The sequence below is a fragment of the Furipterus horrens genome, unplaced genomic scaffold, assembly GCF_987537825.1.
Source record: "Furipterus horrens unplaced genomic scaffold, mFurHor1.1.pri manual_scaffold_17, whole genome shotgun sequence".
In the NCBI taxonomy this organism is placed as follows: domain Eukaryota; kingdom Metazoa; phylum Chordata; class Mammalia; order Chiroptera; family Furipteridae; genus Furipterus; species Furipterus horrens.
Genome location: NW_028327187.1, coordinates 103,758,481 through 103,781,150, shown reverse-complemented (window position 1 = coordinate 103,781,150; position 22,670 = coordinate 103,758,481). Strand labels below are relative to the sequence as shown.

At 35.1% G+C, this 22,670-nt stretch overlaps 1 pseudogene; it reads left to right on the top strand.

The window, feature by feature from the left end:
* The first annotated feature begins 1,408 nt into the window (after positions 1–1,408).
* Positions 1,409–1,511, top strand: LOC149991735 (U2 spliceosomal RNA; annotated as a pseudogene).
* Positions 1,512–22,670: the final 21,159 nt, after the last annotated feature.

The window sequence follows — 22,670 nt, the reverse complement described above, 5'->3', positions numbered from 1 at the left end:
TTTTGTTTTTCTGATTCCTCCTGGAATCAGAAAGGGAATTCATGCTCAAAGAAGAGTTGAACAGGACATTCTGCTTCCTGAAGGATTCACAAGTGTATTACCTCACTCAGTCCTAGAATAGTCCAAAAGGACAAAAGGAATCTCTTGTTAATTCCTTCTTTCCTTTATTTTTAAACCCTCATTTTAGCGATAAAGTTTTTGAGTTCCAAAAATTATGTGACTTATCTAAGATGGCATAACTGATTAATTATGGTGTGAAGTCTCTAAGGTAGAATAATGTACTATAAGTTTCCTAGTCTAGCCACACAGTTAATTCTTAAAGCATCTTCATATTTGTTTCATTCATGATACACATACTCAGCCTATGCCTAAACACATTCAGAGAGAGAATGGTAATTTCTTGGGCAACCAAAACATTTTTGGTCAGTTTTAAGGATTGGAGAAATTTCTACTGTTCGCTTGAAATTTACTTCTCTGTGTTCCATTTCTTCATTCCCTTTTGACCCTTTGGAACCAAAAGGAACAAGCCTTACTTTGCTTCTACATGACTTTCACAATTTTTAATCATGATTTCAACAACTTTATTTAGCCCCCTCCCCACCCCTCAGTCACTTTTTCTAAGTAGAGGTATGATTGCTTTTCCACATCTCCTTTTCTCTCTGCAGAGGGCTCCAAATTCTTCAATCTGTACCTTTCTAGCTACTAAATATTATCCCATTAGTTTAAGTGTATACTATTGATATAACCCATTGATTGGTTTCCTTCCTTTATTTTCATGATTATTATTTTTGGGGGGGACAATTCTGCGTTGACCTTGCTCACATGTGTAAATATAGGCATAAGATAAAATGTTAGCTATTGAATTGCTGGATCAAAGTGTTTGTGTATCATTCAGGGGAAACTTCCATATTTTTACTGAGTCTCTTATCTGTCACTTACATTTGTTAAATTTTGCTTCCCCGTGAAAATTTGTGAGCTATTTGAAAACAGGAGTATGATGTAGTGGAAATCAGGACCTTCAATGTCATGAACTGGGTATGTAACAGGGTCCTTGTGGTTTTGAGAAGTATCTAGGGCAAAGTGTCTTTGTTTATAAAAATACGGGTAATTTCATCAGTGACATTCCTTCTGCCCTCCTTTCCTGACAGTTTATAACTTGTACTGATGTTCATTACGTATTCACTTCCTTGATTTTTAAAAATTATCTTCATTGTTTTATGCTCTCTCTTTTCTATCAGTATGGCTTTTCAAAGGCTTGCTATTTATTTATTTAAAAATTAATCTTTATTGTATTTTTTTCCATTACCATTAACCCCCTTATATCCCCTCCCCAAGCAATTGCCACACTGTTGTCCATATCTATGAGTCCTTTTTCCTTTTTGCTCAATTCCTCCTCCCCACCCTTAGCATCACTTCTCGGCCTTTTGGCGAAGATCAAGTGTAGTATCTGTTCAAAGACCTTTTTAAAACGTGGTACTAGAAATAAACACAAAATGCATGATCTACCCATTCTGACCAATATAAAACAGCGAGACACCAGCTCATTTTTCTCAAGACTGTAGTTCTATTAGTGTACCCTTATGCTGTGTTAGGATTTTTTGTTTGTTTGTTATTTATTTTTTGATTTGCTTGTTTAAAAAATGTGTTTTGATGAACTTCTTGGGAGTCGAAACTTTAAATTCTTTGACTTGTCAATCCATATTTTCATTCCCTTGTATGTTGATTAATTACTATTTTAAAATTAAACTATAGGACAATATACTTAGTTGATTTTCATTTCTGGGATCTGGCATATATAATAATTTTCATATGTTTGATATGTTTTGAATGTTGCTGTTGCTGCTAATTATGTTATTATTACTCTTAGCTTTTATTTTCCCTGAATGTTATTTCACATTGTAGGGGAGGAAAGAATTTTCTTCAACACTCCTAGGATCATCCCTGGCCTGGTCTGAAAAATAAACTTGACAAAGACAGGTTACAGGAGAAAAGCATACACATTTATTTAATTGAAATTTTACATCACACGTGAGCCTTCCTAAGGAAATTAAGGACTGAAAAGCTGAGTATTTTTATGCTAGGTTTGATGAAGAGTAGACAGTCATATAGAAATATGATAGGTCAAAGAACATGAGGAAATCACAGCAACATGGAGGTACAAGCAAGTCAGCTTTGTTTGGATTCTTTGAGCAGTCTCTGGCTTCTTTCATATTCTAAGGCTTTAGCAGGCAGTTATCAGAGTACATTAAACCTTTATTGATTAGCTGAGGCAAACATTTCCTATTAGAATTAATATAATTAAATTAAAATTAAGAAGAGATTGTTTCAATATCCTTTATTCTGTTCACATTCTCCAAAGTTCTAAATGAGAACATACTATAAGTAATGAAACATTTTTGAGAGCTCAAGATCAGAATTGGAAAAACTTGAATGGAATATCAAAATAGTCACTGACTACCTTTTTGCCCTGCACAAGTTCCTTCATCCCTCTGAACATCAGGTATTGATCTTATTGTTTCTTAATAAACTGAGGACCATCATAATATGTTACCACAGGGTTATTTTATGGGTTAAATAATATGATTCATGTAATGTGTTTTGACTCAGCAAAGCAAGTGTTCTACGCATGTAGTTTATTAATATTAATATTAATGCTACTGTTATTTTCATTACATTTAAAAGTTATATGAATAAGAATGACATCTTGTAGTTTGCATACATAATTTTAGGATTCAAGGGTAAAATTTATAGACCTAAACTTATGTAGACAAAAGTCCAGATTATTAAAGATTGGGTCCTGTAAATACAATGAATTTTAGTCTTGAAACTTAAGTATCTGTTGGGATTTGAGTTTGATAAAAGGTATAATTCTCACCCATCAGTCTGAAATGTCAGACACAGCTGGGTTAGAATAATATAAGACTTGACACAGTAGTGAGTCACTTTAACTTTCCAGCAATAAGGCAAGACGGTTACATGTCTCTTAAAACTTCAAGATGTCTAAATCTTACTGTGAGTGTATTCCTATATAATAAAAAACCACAACTGCCACCAAGTTGCATATGTAGGGGTGGAAATATTTTTTCTTCTTCCCTTCTAGGTTCTTTGGCTGGTCTAATAATTAAGCTGACGTAGACAGCTTAACAGGAGAAAAACAAATTGCGTATACATATGGGAGCCCTGTGAAATAATGAGACTTCCTAGCAACCCAGTAACTGAGATTTATACAACCATCCTGAGCTAAGGTGAAGGGGGTATGGGTTTAGGGATTCAAAGGGTAGAAAGACAACTCACAAGAAGATGAGAAGAGTAAATGTTTGGTAAATAGATGTTTTCCATGCCACGCAGAGAAGCCTCTCTGATATAGAAAGTTCTCTCTGATAATAACTCTCTTCCTAGTATAGGGCCCTTATCTAAATTCTTCTAGGCAGTTAAGAGGGAGGTAAAAAGCTCTTTCTGAGCCTTCCAGGCTTCAACTATCTACAAAATAATCCATATACTAAAGTGGCACATTTTGGGGTGGCGTCTTCTGTTCTCCCTCACAAGAAATAAAAAAGAACCTATAAATTGATTCTTATGGCAAATGTAGACTTCGTATTTTTTAAATCCTCATAGAAAGATATGTTTATTGATTTTAGAGAGAGAGGAAAGGAGGTAAAGAAAGAAAGAAAAACATCAATGTGAGAGAGAAACATTAATCAGTTGCCTCTTATATGCACTTTGACCAGGGATCGAACCATAACCTAGGTATGCGCCCTGACTGGGAATCAAACTTGAACCTTTTGGTGTATGAGATGACACTCCAACCAACTGAGCCACCTGGCCAGGGCTATAAGCTTTATATTTTGAACAACAAATATATCTAGGATATATCTAGGTCTATTTTGCAATTCCCTCTCAGCATTTCTTTTTACTTATCACTAATATATAGATACATGTAGACAGATTAAGACAATCTTCTATTTCATTCATGACAGTAACAAAGAAAGAAAGTTTGTAACAAGATTAATAATTATTGAAATCATATTTAAAACTTTTTTTTTCAAAGGAAAGACCATGGAATTAATTATACATAGTTATACTTTACCATCCATGGGAAGAAATTATGGGTTAAAGAATGGATATAGTTCCTACTCTGTATCATAAGTTGGTATGGATTTTTCATAGGAGAGAACAAATACCTAATGTGCCGTGGCAATTCCATATATACATGTGTGACAAGACATTGAGATCCTTTGAGCTTGTGAGATTCCCAAATAAATTCTGTATTCCATATTAGGTGGTAACATAAACTTCATCTATTGAGACTGAGGGAAGAAATGTAACAATCCCTGTCATCTTAAGCAAATTTCAAGAGATAATTAGTTAATCAAGAAGAGTCATTGGTTCAAGTGCCATAATTTCAAAAGGAAGTGGTGGAATCTGGTTAAGGGCAGACTTTAACAGGTGTGAGGTGGTATGTTGTAGTTCTGTTTTGCATTTCCCTAATAGTTAGTGAGTTGAGTATCTTTTCATATATGTGTTGGCCATTTGTATGTCTTCTTGGGAGGAACGTCTGTTCAGGTCCTCTGCCCATTTTTTAATTGGATTGGTTGTTTGTTTGTTTGTTTAGTGTTAAGTTGTTATTATAGAAAACAAGAGTTTTTAGTATTGTTTTGCAGTCATATCATCTTATCAAAAGAGGAGAATACAAATGACCTGAAATTGTATTCTTTGAAAAATTTGTGGACAATAAGTACTTTCTGATGTTTTTAATAAAAAGATAATATTTCTGATAGCTGCATATTAAAATTATCTAGAATTTGAAGATAATTTCTAAAACTGATAACAGGTTGGATTCTGGGTTATAACTATTAAAGAGATTAGTGGAGTTATCTAATTTAATAATTACAACATGATGATATTTTGAAATCATATCATTTTCATACTCTTTCACAAGTAACAGAAAATAAAGGTCTTTTTTTCCTTCAGAAAGCTATAAACAGTGAGGTGGGCTGATAGAAGTAAGGAAATGAGGATAAAATGACACAAATTATTCTTTCAAAAAAATAAGTAAAACTTTTTATAGTCAATCTATCAGTTTTTCGTTTGCATAATTTTTATGTCTGGTTCTTTCAAAATATAAAGAAATTACTGCTGTAGATTGCTCATCATTTGGTGATACAGTTAGATAAATATAGACATATAGATATAGGTATAGATTTATATTCTGCACCATCCATCAGGATCTCAAGAACATGCTGATAAAATCATTTTCATACATATTGGTCAGTTAGATTCACAGATGTAAAAGTTACAGGAGTGGAAAGCAGCTTTAGCATTTAGTTTCAGTGCTCTTAAGTTCTACTTTTTTCATTCTATTGCCTATTATTTTGTAATGACTGGTGTTCTTAAGTGATTTAGTGACCTTTTGCTTAAAAGAAATCTGCACTCCATCTTCACGTTTAGATAATCCAATGTTGAAATGGTATAATATATGAACCGGAAATCTCTTACTCTATTTGGTCACTGAATCCAAAGGAAATAAAAGGCTAGTGATACCATAGCACGTTCCACTAACTCATGTCAGGCTCATTTTTCTAAGTGGTTCATATTTCCAGAATATAGTTTTGAAATATGAAAATATTTTTAAAGCTTCTGAGCATCTGATATCAATGTCATACTTTCAATATCCTTAATAGAAAGGAAATCCTCTCATACCTTCTTTCTTCTTTCTTTCAATATTGTTCTATGATATTCGTCTTTCAGATTGTTTTACTCAGGAAGCTTAGGAAATCATGAAGCTGCAGCTCAAAAATCGGCACACTGATGATTGTCAGTAATAACTGCTACACTGAAAGTGCATAAGATATCAAAAGCAATTATAGTATTTTGAGAAAAAAATAACAATATAGAAGAGCAATGTGGGTCCATTTCGGGTGAGAATAAAGAGTCATGCATATACACATATTCTAATCCCTCCTCCCCCAGATAAAATTAATGATGCACATCCTTTTAATCTTCATTTTATAAACAGTTCACATTAATTTTGATAGATATTTGAAGTCATCATAGTATTGTTGAAACGCCTCTTTGATATTTTAAAATCTAAGACTTTGGTAATTAAAAGGTAAATTTGAAATATCTAAACAACTTGTTTGGCCTAGAATGGAATGACTCCTGTCTTTACAGGTTTGATGGTATAGAATGTTTCTCATTACTTGGCTATAGCTGAGAAACGATGCATGTGATAATACCCTTCCCTGCATTAGAAGGACAAATAGATTGTCTTTTGTGTGAGTGTTTGCCAAATGGCATGTTGTTTGCGTCCTTCATTTTGTGATAGTCAAGGAAAACATAGCTGAATGGCTGCACATATAAAGTCTTCCTTGTATATTAGAAAATTATGTCCCTGAGAAAAACCAAAACTATGGATGACCTTAAAGGGGATGAGATATTATCAAAGCAAAGGACACATATGGTTGCTGAGTAGAATGACAATTACTTTGGGCTTTTACTTACATTATGCTGTCATAATAAACACCCTACTTTTGTTTAAAAAAGGAAAGCACTTCCAGAGACTAAAGGAGTCTCTGAAAAGAGACACTTGGCAATTCCAGACAAATAGCAAAGGAGTATCTGCATTGTGTAAAACAGAGCTGCTTTTGTAAAGGTTGGGTATTGACTGAAAGGTGTGTGTGAGTAAAGGAGTTGTGTGTGTGTGATTTAAATCATATTTTCAATAAATTAGTGGAGGTCTTTGAAATACCTGCTTAACTGTTCAAAAGTATATTATTAGTTTATAATGTAAATAAGACACCAGTGGTTTGACTCTACAAATGTTGCATTTTAATAACTGCCTTTTATAGTGCAAGATGACTCTTTATAACAACAAAACCATTTATAGCATTGTTTTTCTTTTTGCTAATTCATGTATGTCCCCTGTGTAGCATTATATAGCAAACAGGATGAAACTATTATAGCAGTTCCTGGAATGGGGCAAGTTGTATTTATACATTACAACTATATGAATAACTATTCTTATTGTAGTTATATATCATTTGTTATAGAGGTGTGAGTAAACAACCAGATGGCCTTATTTCATTTTATGTATAACACACACCCACAATTCTGAACGGTAGAATTTTCATAGCAGTTGTTTCTCTATTTGCTTTCCTAGGTTGACTCTTTATATGCCAGGCATTTTCTTAGATGCTAAATATGGACAAAGCCAAAAAATGATTTAAGGGGGAAAAAAAGTTAATCCACCAACTTACTGATTTTTTCTCCGTGATGTCAAATAATGCATTTCATTTGTATAATGTTTTATAAATGACTCCTCAGGCTGTTCTTCCATCACTACTGAAACCTCTGCCTTGGTGGGCAACCTAGTCCCCAAAATACTACCATGCCAACAACTGGCCCATGTGAAACAAGAGACAGCCTGAAAAATCACATGTGGTGTAATTAAGCCCTTCTCTATTTGACTGCTGTTAATGCTGATTGACATACCTGACTATTCTGCAGAGTGTGGCATACACTCTGAAATTTTAAATGATACATTAATGCAGAAATTCTCAAGACAGGCTGTACATTGGGATCACAAGAATTGCTCCCTGACTTACAAAAGAGAAAATTCAAGGATGGGGTCCTGGTATAAAGCTCTACAGGTGTACTAAGTGTGTACTCATGATTGAGGGATGGCCCTAGACTTTCATTTTTCTCTCTCTAGCCCCTGGCATTTGACCTTTAACTTTAGACATAAACCCTATGTCAAATATCCCTGAATTTAGATAGGTAAACAGTTTATTTGCTTGGGTTTTCTTCAGTTGTGTAATTAATTTAATTTGGTTTTAATTTCTACTTTGTATGCTGTTCTCCCAATGCGTATTTCTCCATGCTCGAAAAAAAAAAGAAAGAAAAGGAAGAACAAACTTTCATTCTTCAGGATATTTTGTTGCATCTCAAAGTATAATAATCCCCTGGATTTACTATCATCTCAAAATTGGGAAAAGCAAGTGCTGTTTGCACTGAGAATTTATTGTTGTAAATTTTTATTTATAATTAATCATTCTATAAATATGTTAAGGAACTCACAGGCAATATCTTAAAAATTAAAATTCTAACTACCTATCTTTATATGCAGTGGTTTGACAATATTGCTAAATAATGCTAGCTATCATTTAAACATATGAAGGATTTTATTGATAGTTTCAGGTAGAAGTGTTGAGTCAGAATGTTTGGGGCTGACAAAGGAACTACTATGCTATTCAGGTGTGACCCTAACACTTTTAAATCCCCAGGCCTGGTTCCCATTATTGAATCATTGTTTCAGAGGAATAAAGGCATTCAGTATTAAAAGCATTAATATTTTATTCTTTGCCTCCTAGCTAAGACATTTCTCCTACCACCGTGCATCATAAAGTCATGCTGATAAAGGGTGGACAGGTGTAGGCATGTTATTCGGTTCACTTCTTCTTAGTTAATTACCTTTATGGTTCAAATACCAAGTGATAATAGGAAAGCGTGATAAATAGTTTTCCATTAAAATGCTTTGATTATTATAAAAAATGACTTACTGTCTGCCAGCCAATTCTCAGCATCTTATTTACCACATAGGATGTTGTCTTCAAAATAGGACATAAATAGTCTTCCTTATCAGAGGATAATAAAATATTTGATACAATTAGCAATTGACCATGTAATATACTTTTAACTATTCATTTATTTATGAAAATACATTTCAGATTAAATTTTTACATGCATTTTATTTTCTATTTATGTATTATAAAAGTACAGAAAACATGTCTCTCCAGTAAAATTTATTAGTATTGCTAAAAACAGTTTTAAATATTAGGATTTTTGTTGTGTAAATACATTAAACTTTTTTTTTCATAATTTTCCATGTGAGTGGAATTAGGATTACCCATAGTATATGTAAATTGAAGAATTAGAATAGTCTTCTTGAAGAAAGAACACTGGTCAGTTTCTGAGAGTTTTAAAGGACAAGAGGTAAGTTATCTTGTGGTAGGCAGAATAATGGCTCCCCAAATATATCCATGTCCTAATCTCCAGAATCTGTCAATATGTTATGTTTCATGGCAGAGGAGAATTAAGATTTTTAACCCGCTGACCTTTCAACAGGGAGAGCATCCTGTGTAATCCAGGCCAACCCAATGTAATCACAAGGGTCTTTGTAAGTAAAGTTGGAAAACAGAAGAAGCAAGTTAGAGAGGGAGATGTTAGAGATCAGAGAGATGCAATATTGCTGGCTGGAAAGATAGAAGAACGGAACCACAGGCCAAGAAATAGAGGTTGCCTCTATAAGTTAGAAAAGGAAAGGGAATATATGTTTCCTCTAGAGTCTCCAGAAGGAACATAGCCCTGCTGAAACCTTGAGTTTAACCCAATGAAAACTAAGTCATGCTTAACTGCAGAACTGTAAGATTGTAAGTTGCTTTTATTTTTAACTCAACAGGCTTGTTATAATTTTTTACAGCAGCGTTAGAAAATGAGTGCAGGTCTGTTATTCTTTAAAGAGATATCACTGTTCTCTTTTCTGTTAGCCGCTGAGTTGGAAATATGTCCAAGGGACTACATTTTAAGGTTCTGTGCAGAAGACAGACTTGGCCCTTACCCGAGTGATCATTAATGGAAAAGGGCATAACTGTTAGAGGAGCAGTGAGCTATATTCTGCAAGTGTTTTTTAAAAAAATACATCAGAGACTTCCGCTTCTAGATAGTAGATAAAAATTCTCGAGAAACAAGTATTCTCATTTTATCAATATGAGCAAGCTGAATAAATGAGACGTAATAATTCTTAAGCTTTCAGGAGAGCTGAGAATTCAAATAAATCTAAAGAGACTAAGTTCCAGAAAGTTACAAGCTCTTCGTGGAAGAGAAAAGGTACACATTTGCTTTCACCCCGATGGAGCAGTGGTAGAGAAGAAATCTGCCATAAATGAAGTTAGGGAAAATCTAGCCAGATTTTTCACATACTTTTAATGGGATGAGTGGAATGACATGAGGATTAAAATCCTGAGGGGCTCCAGTCACAGAGAGAGTCTGCCTAGATCTGCTAAACCTTTCCTATAGATTTTCACTGAAGGTACCAGAATAGCAGATTTAGGTCTCAGAGCAAGGAATGAGAACTTAGAGTGGGAATCCCTGAGGTGTGTGTGCAGGATGGATGGAGGTGGGGCTTGCCCACGTTTAGGCAGCGGTCATCTGAAGGTTAATCTTAGGGCTGGGAAAATGAAATAAATCATTCCAAGATATAATGAATTTTTATCAGATGAACTGCAGCTGACCTCCATCAGTTGAGGGCGGGGCAAGCACCGGTTAAAAATTCTCTCAGGGCACCATAGGCCTTCTAAGACAGTTCAGCAGCAGCTGCTGAGAGAATTCCCACTGAGTGCATTGCTGTAGTGCCCTGGAGACAGGGAAAAGGGCAGCAGGGCTGACAGATAACCTGACGTACAGAACGTTTTTGATGAGTACTGGCGAGCAAAGAGAAATGTGCAAGAACCAAGAATCTGACAACAGAGTCGAAAAGCAGAGTGTGATCTCTTCCGCTTTGGAGAGATGGCAATCAGCCAGAAAAGCACAAACAAAACAGCCCATTGTCTTTCCAGTGCGCAGACCTCAAATTTGCTGAAGTAAAATTCCTAATCCCTGACTCAAAATATTGAAAGCCAGTGATGAAATGAATCTAACTAAAGTTGGTGCAAAGTTCAAACCCCACTTAATAATGGATTAGATTGAACTTGTTACCCAGCCTACTAATTCAAGAGAAGAGGCATATCCAATTTGGGGGATAAATGGTATTATTTTGATATCTATTGTTTTATACACAATGCATGACATATAAGAAATAATTTTAGAAAACAAGAAAAAAATGACCTGTGATCAAAAGAAGGAAAATATTTCATATAAGCACACACAGGATGACCCAAATGCTAGAAATACTAATAGATGACTTTAAAATAACTAGGATAAGTTAGCTTAAGGATCTAGTGACAAAAAAGAGAAACGTGTATAAAAAAATAGAAAGTTAAAAGCCATAAAACTATAAACTGTAAGAATTTACAAGGAGTAAAAACTAATAAGGAAATATAAAACACCAGAAATGAAGAATTCATTCAATGTGCTTACACAGCTGAGGAAAAGATGAGTAATTTTGAAGGAAAACAAACATGCAAATCAAATACAAAGTTGAAAAACAAATGGAACAGAACATCCAATATCTGTAGCACCATAGTCAGTTTTTCAGAATGCCAGAAAAGTGTAGAGGAAGAATGTCACAGAAGGAATATCAGAAGAGGTGATTACTAAGAACTTCCCAAAAGGGATTAAATATATCCAATCATAGATTCCAGAAGGTCAGCAAACCTCAAACAAGATAAATATAAAGAAAGCACAACTACTTATATAATCACAAAACTGCTGAAAACAAAGACAGAGAAAATATTTTTGAGCAGCCAGAAAACAAGACACATCCATCCATCCAGTGGAATGATGATAAGGCTTGGGGCACACTTTTTTATCATGAATGATACAGGCTAGAAAAAAATAGAATGGAATATTCAAAGTCTTAAGATTATAAAAAGAAAAGAAAAATGAAAACTGGGAGTGTAATAAAGATATGTTCAGAGAAAAAAAAATGTCAGGGATTCCTCCCTGGCAATCTCACATATAGAAGATACTAAACTAAATTCTTTAGTCTGAATGGAAATATTCTTGGTGGAAGTCCTGATGCACAGAAAGGAACGAAGAGCATTGTGAAAGAGTAAACATGTGGATACCTTGAAAAAGTTTAAATTATCTTTACTCATAATAAGTAGGAAGTATGAAATAATAAAGGTTAGAACAAAAAATCAATAATATAAAATTGAATAGACAATAGAGAACAGTTCTTAGAAAAGATCAAAAAGTTTATAAATCCGTAACAAAACTAGTTTAGAAAATAAGAGAGGCAACAAAAATTACCAATATCAGGAATAGAGGAAAATAAATCACTACAGATCCTACAGATATTAGAAAGATAATGGAGGATATCATAAATGATATCATGTCAATAAATTCAACTGTTTTTATTTATTTACCTTAAATTGTTTATTGTTTATACCATTACAGTTGTCCCAATTATTCCAGTAAATTCAACAATTTAGATAAAATGGATAAATTCCTTAGAAGAATCTAACTTACCAAAACTGACACGATATGGAAAAAAATCTGAACTTCTATATATGTTATAAAAACTGAATTTATAACTAAAATCCTTTACATAAAGAAAAATTGGTGCTCTGAAAGCTTCATCAGCAAATTATAAAAGTAAATAAAAAACTTACAAAGACATGGTCAGAAAGTAGAGTAGTGAACTCTTCTCAATGCTTTCTGCGAGGCCTGCATGATCTTGATATCAAAACCTGACTAGAAGTTAAGACATATGTCCACAAAATGACCAAGAAAAGAACGTTCCTTGCAGCTTTATTCACAATAAACAAAAACTTGAAACAACTCAAATATCCATTGACAAGTGAATGTATGGAAAAATGTGTTACATTTGTTCATAGAATACTATATCTATCGGCAGCCGTCCGTCTCGAGAGACGATGGTGTAGCTTCTTAAGAGTCTATCTGCACCGCTGAGAATGGCTGTGCAGTCCGACTCGGGAGTGACACGGTATTTGTCTCCTCCCGTGTTGAATCGACATCTGGAGTGTCCTCTCCAGTGAAGCTGAAGCTACAGAGCCTGGGCAGGGTGATATGGAGGGTCTGCTGTTGCCCATGCAGCAGACCCCCCCTCTCTTCGCAGCTGAAGGGTCCAAGGGAAAGACGGAGTCAATACAGCTTGGCTTCAGGTGCGCCGCAGGAGTTGCCGGTGTTGACTACAACGTCAAACCGCCTTAGGGACTCCGGCTCCGGATTTTCTGTCGGGGTTTACTCCCTTAGCCTTTCCCCTGAAGAGGTATGCCGCAAGGCAGCGGAGGTTTTTTGGAGTCAGAGTTTTCCTTCTCTGATGTGCCCTGACTGGAAGATCGAACCAGCGACACTTAGCTCGCAGGCCGACGCTCAATCCACTGAGCCAAACCAGCCAGGGTAATAGAATACTACTCAACGACTAAAAGGAATAAAGTCTTCATTCAAAAAATAAATGGCTGATTCCTACAGACATTATGTTGAGCCAAAGAAGCCAGGCATTTAAAAAAGGCCATACCCTGCCCTGGCTGGTGTGGCTCAGTGGATTGAGTGCTGGCCTGTGAACCAAAGGGTTGCTGGTTCAATTCCCAGTTAGGGCACATTTTTGGGTTGCAAGCCAGGTCCCTATGTGGGGGTATGCAAAAGGCAACCACCACACATTGATGTTTCTCTCCCTCTCTTCCTCCCTTCCACACTCTCTAAAAATAAATGAAATCTTTTTAAAAGGACATACCTTATGATTTTATGTTATGAAGTTATAGAACGTGCAAGATTAACCTATAGTGATAGAAATCAGAAAGTTTTTGATTCCAGATGTGGGGAAAAGAGAATGCAGGATCTTCCTGGAAAGGAACATGAAGACACTGGTAATAGAAGTGCTTTGGTTTGTGGTTACATGGGCATATAAAATTTCCAAACTGATCAAACTGAATAGGTGAAATCTGTACACATTTATTGTATGTCAATATTACTCAATTTTAAAAAATGCTTGGAAAAAATAGAAGCAGGAGGACTCTTGGATTAAATTAGTAAAGCTGAATTGTGGAGTCCTTGCCTTTGAGCAGAGGGACAGAAAACACAATTACTACTTCTTTTGGGCAAACCCTTTGGTGTTTTATAATTGTCTGTATTAGAATTTATCAGTGACTTAATAGAATGTGTACAGGTGTGTAAGTCTCGAGTTTTTAGTGGGTGACTTACCTAGGTTTTTTTTTTTTTTAATCACTTTATTGGGTTATGATTGACATACAAAAAGCTATACATATTTAATGTATACAGCTTAATTAAGTTTATGGATAAGTATACATGTGTGAAACCATTGCCACATGCTATAAATATATCCACCACCTCCAAAAGTTTGTTCCCGCTCTCTTTATTACTACTTTTTGTGTGATTAAAAACACTTAACTCTAATTTCAAATCAAGAGAAAAATTGTGAACTGAAAGCAATCGCAAAACCCTTTGAATTGCATTTGTCCCTGCAAAAAATATTGTTGACATTCCAAAGGTGAAATCTAAATGCAATTTCAATTGTTATCTATGCAAATTATGCATTTTTTCAAATTTATAAAGGAACATGTATATGTTCAATTTTTAAAATTAAAGTATACCAAAATATATAATTGCAAATGAATCTTTCCTTTTCTAAGTGATGTTCTTCCAAATTTCACTTCTCAAGTCTTTAACATGTTGGATGTAGTCTTTCAGGCCTTGTTTACGAACACTAATATTTAAGATTCTCCTGTAGTCACATAGAAAATAGGCATTTTTAGTATTTAGTTGATGGGGTTGCTCTTGCCCTTCAAGACATACAGTCATGCAACAGCAACAGAGGTGATCCTTGCTTAGAATTTACTTTACTTTCACAATTATGCCCTGATCACCTGAAGGGAAATGCTGAGCTAAGCTTGGCACTGATGTAGATTTATAATTGAAAAAGACAGAGGCTCTGCTTTCAAGGAGTATGCAGGCAATCTAATTAGGAGGACAAGAGAAGTAAGAAATGACTTTGAGACAGGGAACTAAGTCAAGCACGAAAGAGTAAGAGTTATCTCGTATCACTTTGGCATTCCAGTCATTATATAGTAAACATTGGCAAATTTGAAATAGTTATAGCTGCCTCTGCAATTAGAAATTTCAGATACCTAATAAGAAAGCTTCTGCAGTGTACTTTGGGGATTGATGAAGTCCAGTCAGCAGCGCTGATTGTTCAAGCTTGGGCGTCAACCACCTGTCACTTGTTGCCATGAAGCGGCTTATATGCCCACATAAATTTGGTTGGAGTATCAGTATAGTTATACAAATTTCTAGAGATCCCCGTGATCTGGCCTGAAATATCCAGTGTGTGTGTGTGTGTGTGTGTGTGTGTGTGTGTGTAGTTCTGTAGCTTGCCTAGGTTACACAGTAAAATACTGAAAATTAGAGCTTAAATACTAATTTATCTAGGTAGATGAAGTGTTAACTTGATTCTCTTGTTTAGGCACCATTACTATGTGACAAATACCGCCCCCCCTCCAAGTAGCCTTTAAACGTAATAAAATACTCATAGATTCTGTGGTCAGTAAATCAGACAGTGTGTACTGATAATGGCTTGCCTGTGCCCCTAAATGCCTAGGTCATCAGTAAGGGAGACAGTGGAGGTAAGTCAATGGCTGGGGCTTGAAATTATTAGAGATAACTTCACTCCAATTTCTGGTGCTGGCTGTCACCTGGGACTTCAGCTGTGTGTGTCTGTTGACTAAACCACCTAAATAGGGCTCTTCCATGTGACCTGGACTCCTTCAAAGCATGATGACCTCAGGGTAGTCAGATTTCTAACATGAAAGTTCAAGGCTCCAAAAGTAAATGCCGCCATTGAACATTGAAGCAGCAGCATTGTCTTTAATTACCTGGTTTCAGAAGTCACATCAGAGGTGTCATATGCACTATGTTCTATTGTTTACAAGAGTTACTAAGGCTAGGCTAGGTTCACAAGAAGAAGACTTACATCTCAGTTCTTGATGGTAGATATGTCAATGAATTTGAGGGCATCTTAAGAAATTGCTACATCTACAGCAGACACATTAGGGAAAGCATCTCACTTCAATGAGAAAAATAATCTTAATTAAAAGCTATCCTCCATGAAAGTCAAACATTGTGACATAAGAGTTACATGGAAAAGGCATATGCTACAGTACAGCAATCTTAAATCAACTACTGTGAAATCATTTTGCCCATAGTATATCAACCAATCCAAATTCCCACTAAGGGAGAGATATGTAATGTTCCAAAACCATGTTTCCTTCCATTGTCAATCCTAGTGAGAGTTTTGGCGGCCATTACTGGCAGAACTAACATAACTATTGTGGCATTTGAAAACATCAACTTTGGGAAAGATACAAATCTGAATTAACATGTTTGGTTAAGGTGATAATATACTATACAAGCAATTATGAAGATCTACGGAAAGTAGAAAATGTCTTAAAGTGTAAATTTGTTAGTTCTAGGATGTTATGTTCTTGCTTTATTTCATTTTGATTTTGGAGCTCTTCGAGTGAATGTCAGGAAGTACACTATGTCTTATGAGTATGCAAAAAAGTGTAATGGATAATGTGTCCTACTGCTTACATGGGGAGAGAAGAAATACATTAAAAAGTGTCTATAAACAAGGAAGAGGTGAGATGATGCCATTGCTTTGGGTGGGTACTTTTCAAATGCTAAAGCTTCTTAAATGTATACAATTGTAGAAAAACAATGAAATAATTACTAGAAAGATTCATTTTGTGAGGTAATAAGCAGATATTAAACTAACAGAATTTTCTCAGTAATAGAAACTGTACCCCTTTTAGCAAACATTTTAATTAAGAATTTTTCTAAATTGTATTTGATGGCTTATATTAGCTTTACATTAACACGCGTGATATAATTTAAACTTTTGGGAAATTGTCTATTATTAAGTAAACCAGTTATTACATTGTGCTTTGAATTCTGATACCCTCATCAGAAACAGAAGTCATGAGATTACCTATACTTAATTTGGATGGACTCAATCTAATACTATTAATTTTATATTTTTGTCTGAGTGCCTGTGGGGTGGAGAGAATTTTGGTGAGGATGGGATTTCTGAATGTTTTTTTGGGAAAAAAACCCTACTATTTTCATAACCTAGATTCATTAATTAACATTGTGATGCCATTAATTGCCATATTTGTGCACAGAGCCTCTGTCTCTGTCCCTCTCTTCCTGCATTTATGTACATATATGCATATGCATGTCTTTCCTGAAGCACTTGAAAGTAAATTGTGTGCTGGCTGGTGTGGCTCAGTGGGTTGAGTACCAGCCTGTGAACCAAAATGTCGCTGGTTGGATTCCCAGTCAGAGCACATACCTGTGTTGTGGGCCAGGTCCCCAGTTGGGGGTGTGCAAGAGGCAAACAGTCATTTCTCTCACTTTGATGTTTCTCTCCCTCTCCCTCTCCCTCCCTTCCTCATTCCCCAAAAATAAATAAGTAAAGTCTTTTAGAAAAAATAAATTGTGATGTCATATATATCCAAATAGATCTCCTAAGAACAATATAGCAATAACATCATTATCACAAACACAGATTTATTAATTTAGCAATATTATCATATTCAAGTACACAGTATTCCAAGTAATGTTTTTATGTTCTTTTTTAAAAATGCAGAATTATGTATTGCATTCAGTTATCATGTTTCTGAGGTGTCATTGAGTCCAGAAGAGTACCACCTCATTTGTATTTATTATATTAACATTTTGAAGACATCCAGGTCGGTTGATATACAGAATGTCCTACAATCCAGATTTCTCTAATTGTTTCCACATGTTTAGATTCAGATTAAATGCTTTTGGTAAGATTTTTCCAAAGATGATGTGTGTGTGTTGTTGTTTTTTTTAAGATTTTATTTACTTATTTTTAGAGAGAGGGGAAGGGAGGGAGAAAGAGAGGGAGAGAAACGTCAGTGTCTGGTGGTTGCCTCTCACACGCCCCCAACCAGGGACCTGGCCAGCAACCCAGGCATGTGCCCTGACTGGGAATTGAACCAGCGACCCTTTGGTTCACAGGCTGGTGCTGAACCCACTGAACCACACGAGCCAGGGCATTTTCTTTTGCTTCTCATCAAGGAGACACATAATGCAAGTTTGACTTATTATTGGGAGTGCTATGTTGATAACTTAGTTAAACTGGATTTCTCCACGTTTGTCCTTTGTAAGAGTACCCTTTTCTTTTGAAGGTGAATGTAATCAGTGCAGTGATATTTGTAAACATAGTGAATATTCAAGTCCCCAAGAACTTTCATCCAATGGTGTTATCCTACATGGATGACCCGTGCCTAAAACAATGATCACTTTGTTCATTGCCAGTTGTGTCTTTCTAATTGTTTTCTTTTAATCTATTTTTTAGCAGTCATACTTATGTAAAGAAAAGCTTACTCTTCTTTCACCCTTTCCTTTTTGAGTTCTACTAGGGACACTTTGGACCCCCTGCAATAGTCTGTTACAGCCTTTACTGTCAGGATCCTTTTTTAATGCTCAGTTGAACCAGATTTGGTCAGTGGGAGCCTGTTCAAGCTGACATATTCTCAGTGGTATTTGAGCAAGTCTTTGGCAAGGATTTCTAAGCTTAGTTCTTTTCAAATCCAGACTCACAGTCTTTTATTGAGGAGCTCTGGTCTTTTTAAAGAATAAAGGTATTTAGAAACAAATATTTGGGTGTTAAATGGTGTGATAATAATCAATTTATTGCCTCTCAGTTCCAGTTGCTTACATCAATGTATAAACTGTGGTGATACACAAAATTCCTTTAAGTGTATCTCCTATAAAGTGAGCATGGTGTTCAACTTTCTCAGTAGAGGGCACTAAACGGACTATGCAGGAGGAAAGGGCCTTTCTGTGGCATGGTGCAAGAGCAATTCGGAGGTGGGGGTTCCTTAGGGTGGACCTGTACCCCAGTCATGCACCCAGATTGCATGGTCCCTGTCAAGCTTGTATCCTTGGCCTAACAAAACCAGTGCCTCAAGGCTTTCACCCTAAAGCTTCCCTGGGTAGGCCCCATGTGGTCACCTATGGGCCCGAGGCTTTTCACCTTCTTTGCACATGCACACCACTGTTTGCTGATTGGTCACTGATGGTCTTCCTTTTTGCCTGTATTAAGAAAGGTTGCTTCTTGCTTGTCTAGTGATTGTAGACCAGTTCTAGCTTGGGCAAATCAGCAAACTTTTCTGCTCTCTAATGGACTGAATTGCACCTTTACCAATGAGGTCTGAAACCCAGTCTTGGGGAGGGGCCCCTTTCCAAGTGTGTCCTTTCTTGGGCACCCCACTTCAGTGAAAGAGTATCATATAGAGTTTTCATATAGCTTATAGTCATCCCATATCCCAGTTTAATAATTCTTTTTATTATTATAATCCCCCTCTTTCTCTCCTGATTGGACCCAGACTGATACAAGGGTTCTTGCTTCAATGAGTACCATTTGATTTAGGCTCTTAGAGTAGACAGAGAGAGAATGTGTACATAAGGAACTCACATTGATATCTCAAATTCATAATTGTATCTCCATTTCCCCAAAGTGAGAAACTTGGTTATAACAACATCAATATAGTAACCATTTACACTATCCTATGATGCATACAAGATAGCTTAGAATCACTATGCCAATTCCACTACCAACAATAAACCTTCTGTAAAATTCAATATTTTTTTTGTAGATTTTTGTCCCTAAAATATATCCATTAAGTATTCAGTCACAGTCTTGGGCAAAAAAATAAATTTATTATTTATCGTATGTGATTATAGGATTAGTATGATATAAAGTTAAGTATATTTATCTGTGTTTTCAACTTTAGTATTTGCTTAACTCCCTTTCTGGTCTTTTTGAAATGTAAAATATTCATTGATTCAATGTGAATGCTGCATTTTAAAGACTTTCTAACTCATAAGTCTTCTTTCTATTAGACCACCAACACTCTTCAGAAAGGTGCTATGATTGTTTCCCTAATAGCTCCTTGATTTCCCCAAACATTATAATTTTCTACTTTTAATATTCTCTCCACTGGGAAACAAAATATCCAGATTTGTTCAAATGAAAGTTAAACCCTGAGCAAATAGGCTCTACCTTGAAAGCCTGAAGTGTTATTCTCCAAATAGCATTGGTTTAAAACATATTATTTGTGAAGTAATTTTTAACATAGAAGGTCTTTCAGATATTTCTGAATATTCAGCAGTATTCTTTCATATATCTCTGAATATTCAGTGGTATTCAAAATCATTGAGATTCCCAGAAGATTGATTGGCAACAAATGAAATATTGGCATGCTTCAATGAAATGTTAAAATAACCTATAAATGGATTTAGATTTTTATTAAGATTGTGATCAAAATAGTGTGCAAAGGATTATCTCAAAAACCTAGAAAATAATCATTTTTTAAACTACATACAATTAACTATGTAGCAATTAACTGTTGAAATCAACTAAGCACTACACACACATAGAGTTTATCATTTTATTTTGTGTTTATATACATAGAGTATAAAACATTTTTGAACCTTATAAAGATTTTATATATGTTCAAAAATGAGATTAAATAAAAAGCATGAACATGCAAACCTTACAGTTGAATATAATTAGAAAAAATAAGTGTAATTTTATATCAAACTGATAATAATAATTTAAAAGAATTAATTTCTATGTATATTGCTATTAAAAGTTTGGTATAAATACTATTTAAAAATCTACTAGTCAACATTTATTTATGAAAATACACCTGTTTGGTATAAGCATGAGAATACACAAATGAGAATACATCCACACCAATACATCCATTCAATCTAAGACAAGACATACATTTGCTAATTTTTTAGTGCTAATTTGCAGCATTGGTGAGGGATAAATCCAGAGTTGTGTAAGTACATGTGGTATGTAATGCCTTCCCAGAACTGTGTTATGTCATTAAGGGAATAGAAAACATACATTATGGTGTATGTCTAAGCAAAGGAGCTATTGGAGGAATAATAATTCCTCCAATAGAAGGAATTATTATCCAAGAAGTTGGATTCATTGCACATATAAAATCAAAAAAATATTATGAGAAGCTTGCCCTGGCCAGGTTGCTCAGTTCATTGGAGCATTGTCTGTACACCAAAAGTTTGCGGGTTCAATCCCTGGTCAGGGCACATATTTAGGTGGCAGGTCCCATCCCTGCTTGGGGCACATATCAGAAGCAACTGATTGATATTTCTCACATATCTCTCTTTCTCTCTCTCACTCTCTCTCCCCTCTCTAAAATCAATAAAAATATTTATAAAATTATTACGAGAAGCTTCATTTATAAGTTTCATACAAGTAATATAAATATTTTGTTGATAAACTTCTGAAAATTCAATTCTTTTATCCACTCTTTTGTATGCTGGACCATCTTATAAAATCTGATTTCTAATTCTTGGCCAATATTATAGGTAATTTCTTTTAAATTTAATTATGCAATTTTGATACTACCAAATATGTTTGTTACATATTATGTGCTTAATGTACAAATTAAGAAGCAGATGGCCTTATTCCTTTCTATAAATTCTGAGGAGCTACAAGTACTGAGAAGAAAATGGTAGCAAATATATTCCATGATGGGCCTTAAACTGGAGCTAACCGATTTTTAAAAATGCAGGAAAGTTGAGGGATGACCGTCTCTCAATCATTGAACTTGGTCTCCCAATTCTTTTTAACTTTCATTCCTGCCCCAATAGAATGCCAAGTAAATTTTATTTAAAGAAATAACTTTCTTTTGCAGGACCCCTGCTACAGCACTTTGGAATAAAAGTGCTTTTTTGGTCTTTACCTTTAACTGATCTTGATTTCTATTTTTATATATTTATATTCATTCTTTTATTCCTTCAATTATTTAATTGAAGTACAATCGGGCTTTGTCATTTTAATCATCTCCAATTTATACATGAGCCTCTTTTGGACCAATGTGGTCTCTGTTGCTACCCAATGTCAAATCTGAGACAGTGGGAAACTTACTATGGCATCAGGGTAACAGACTGCGAACTATTCTTCGGTTGCCTCCATTGAAAGGACTTATGCCACTTAATCTTTCGATGTTGGTTTCCTAAGAAGCTACAGCTGCTTCTGCGCTGCATTTGTACCCAGGACATTACCTGCTTTGAATATCCCTGATTGCTGCCATGATTTCTAGTTTAAAGGTCATCCTTATGTCAATCCTTAAATGGGGTATGTAGAAACTTTTCTATAAATAAGTGGTATTTTTTTCTCTGCCTGAGTGTACCATGTTACCATTTCTTCTCTTCCAAACCAACGCAATCTTGACCCAAGAAATAGAACCTTGTGCACTCCCAGAGTTCAATTTTGGAAATTAGTCACCAGCCCCCACTGGCTTAGGTTCCATCTTTAACCTAGCTGGGGTTTCTACTTTTCTTTCAATTATCTGGCTCTTGAAAATGAAAGTATGGCTTTCAAAACTCTGATTTCTAAGTACTGGCTTTGTGAAGTTCTTTTAGATTTCAAAAGGCAAACAATGACTCCTTCTCTTGTTCTCCAGGTATAACAAAGGACTCCCTAAGGAAAACAGTACTCTAGCAGCATAAGGAAATATTCAAAGAAAAGCACACTAATAGATTTCAAAATATTATCTTTCTACAGAAATTATGACTTAAAAGAAAATGTTTTTTATTAAACTCATTACATTCCATTAAGCTCTAAAAGTAAATATAGACAATGCCAGACAAAAAAATAAAAGCACTAATTTACATATATTTTTATACTTAAATTCTTAAGCTGTTTCTTTAGTTTCCCATTTCTGGAGGCTAGGAAGTCTGAGGTTCAGGTCAAAGATGGTCACCTTCTTGCTGGGTACTCACATGGTGGAAAGCAGAGAGAGAAAAGGCATGATATCTCCTGTCTCTTCTTATAAGGGCACTAATGCCATCCTAAGGGCTCCACTTTCATGACCAAATTACCTATCAAAGACCCCATCTCC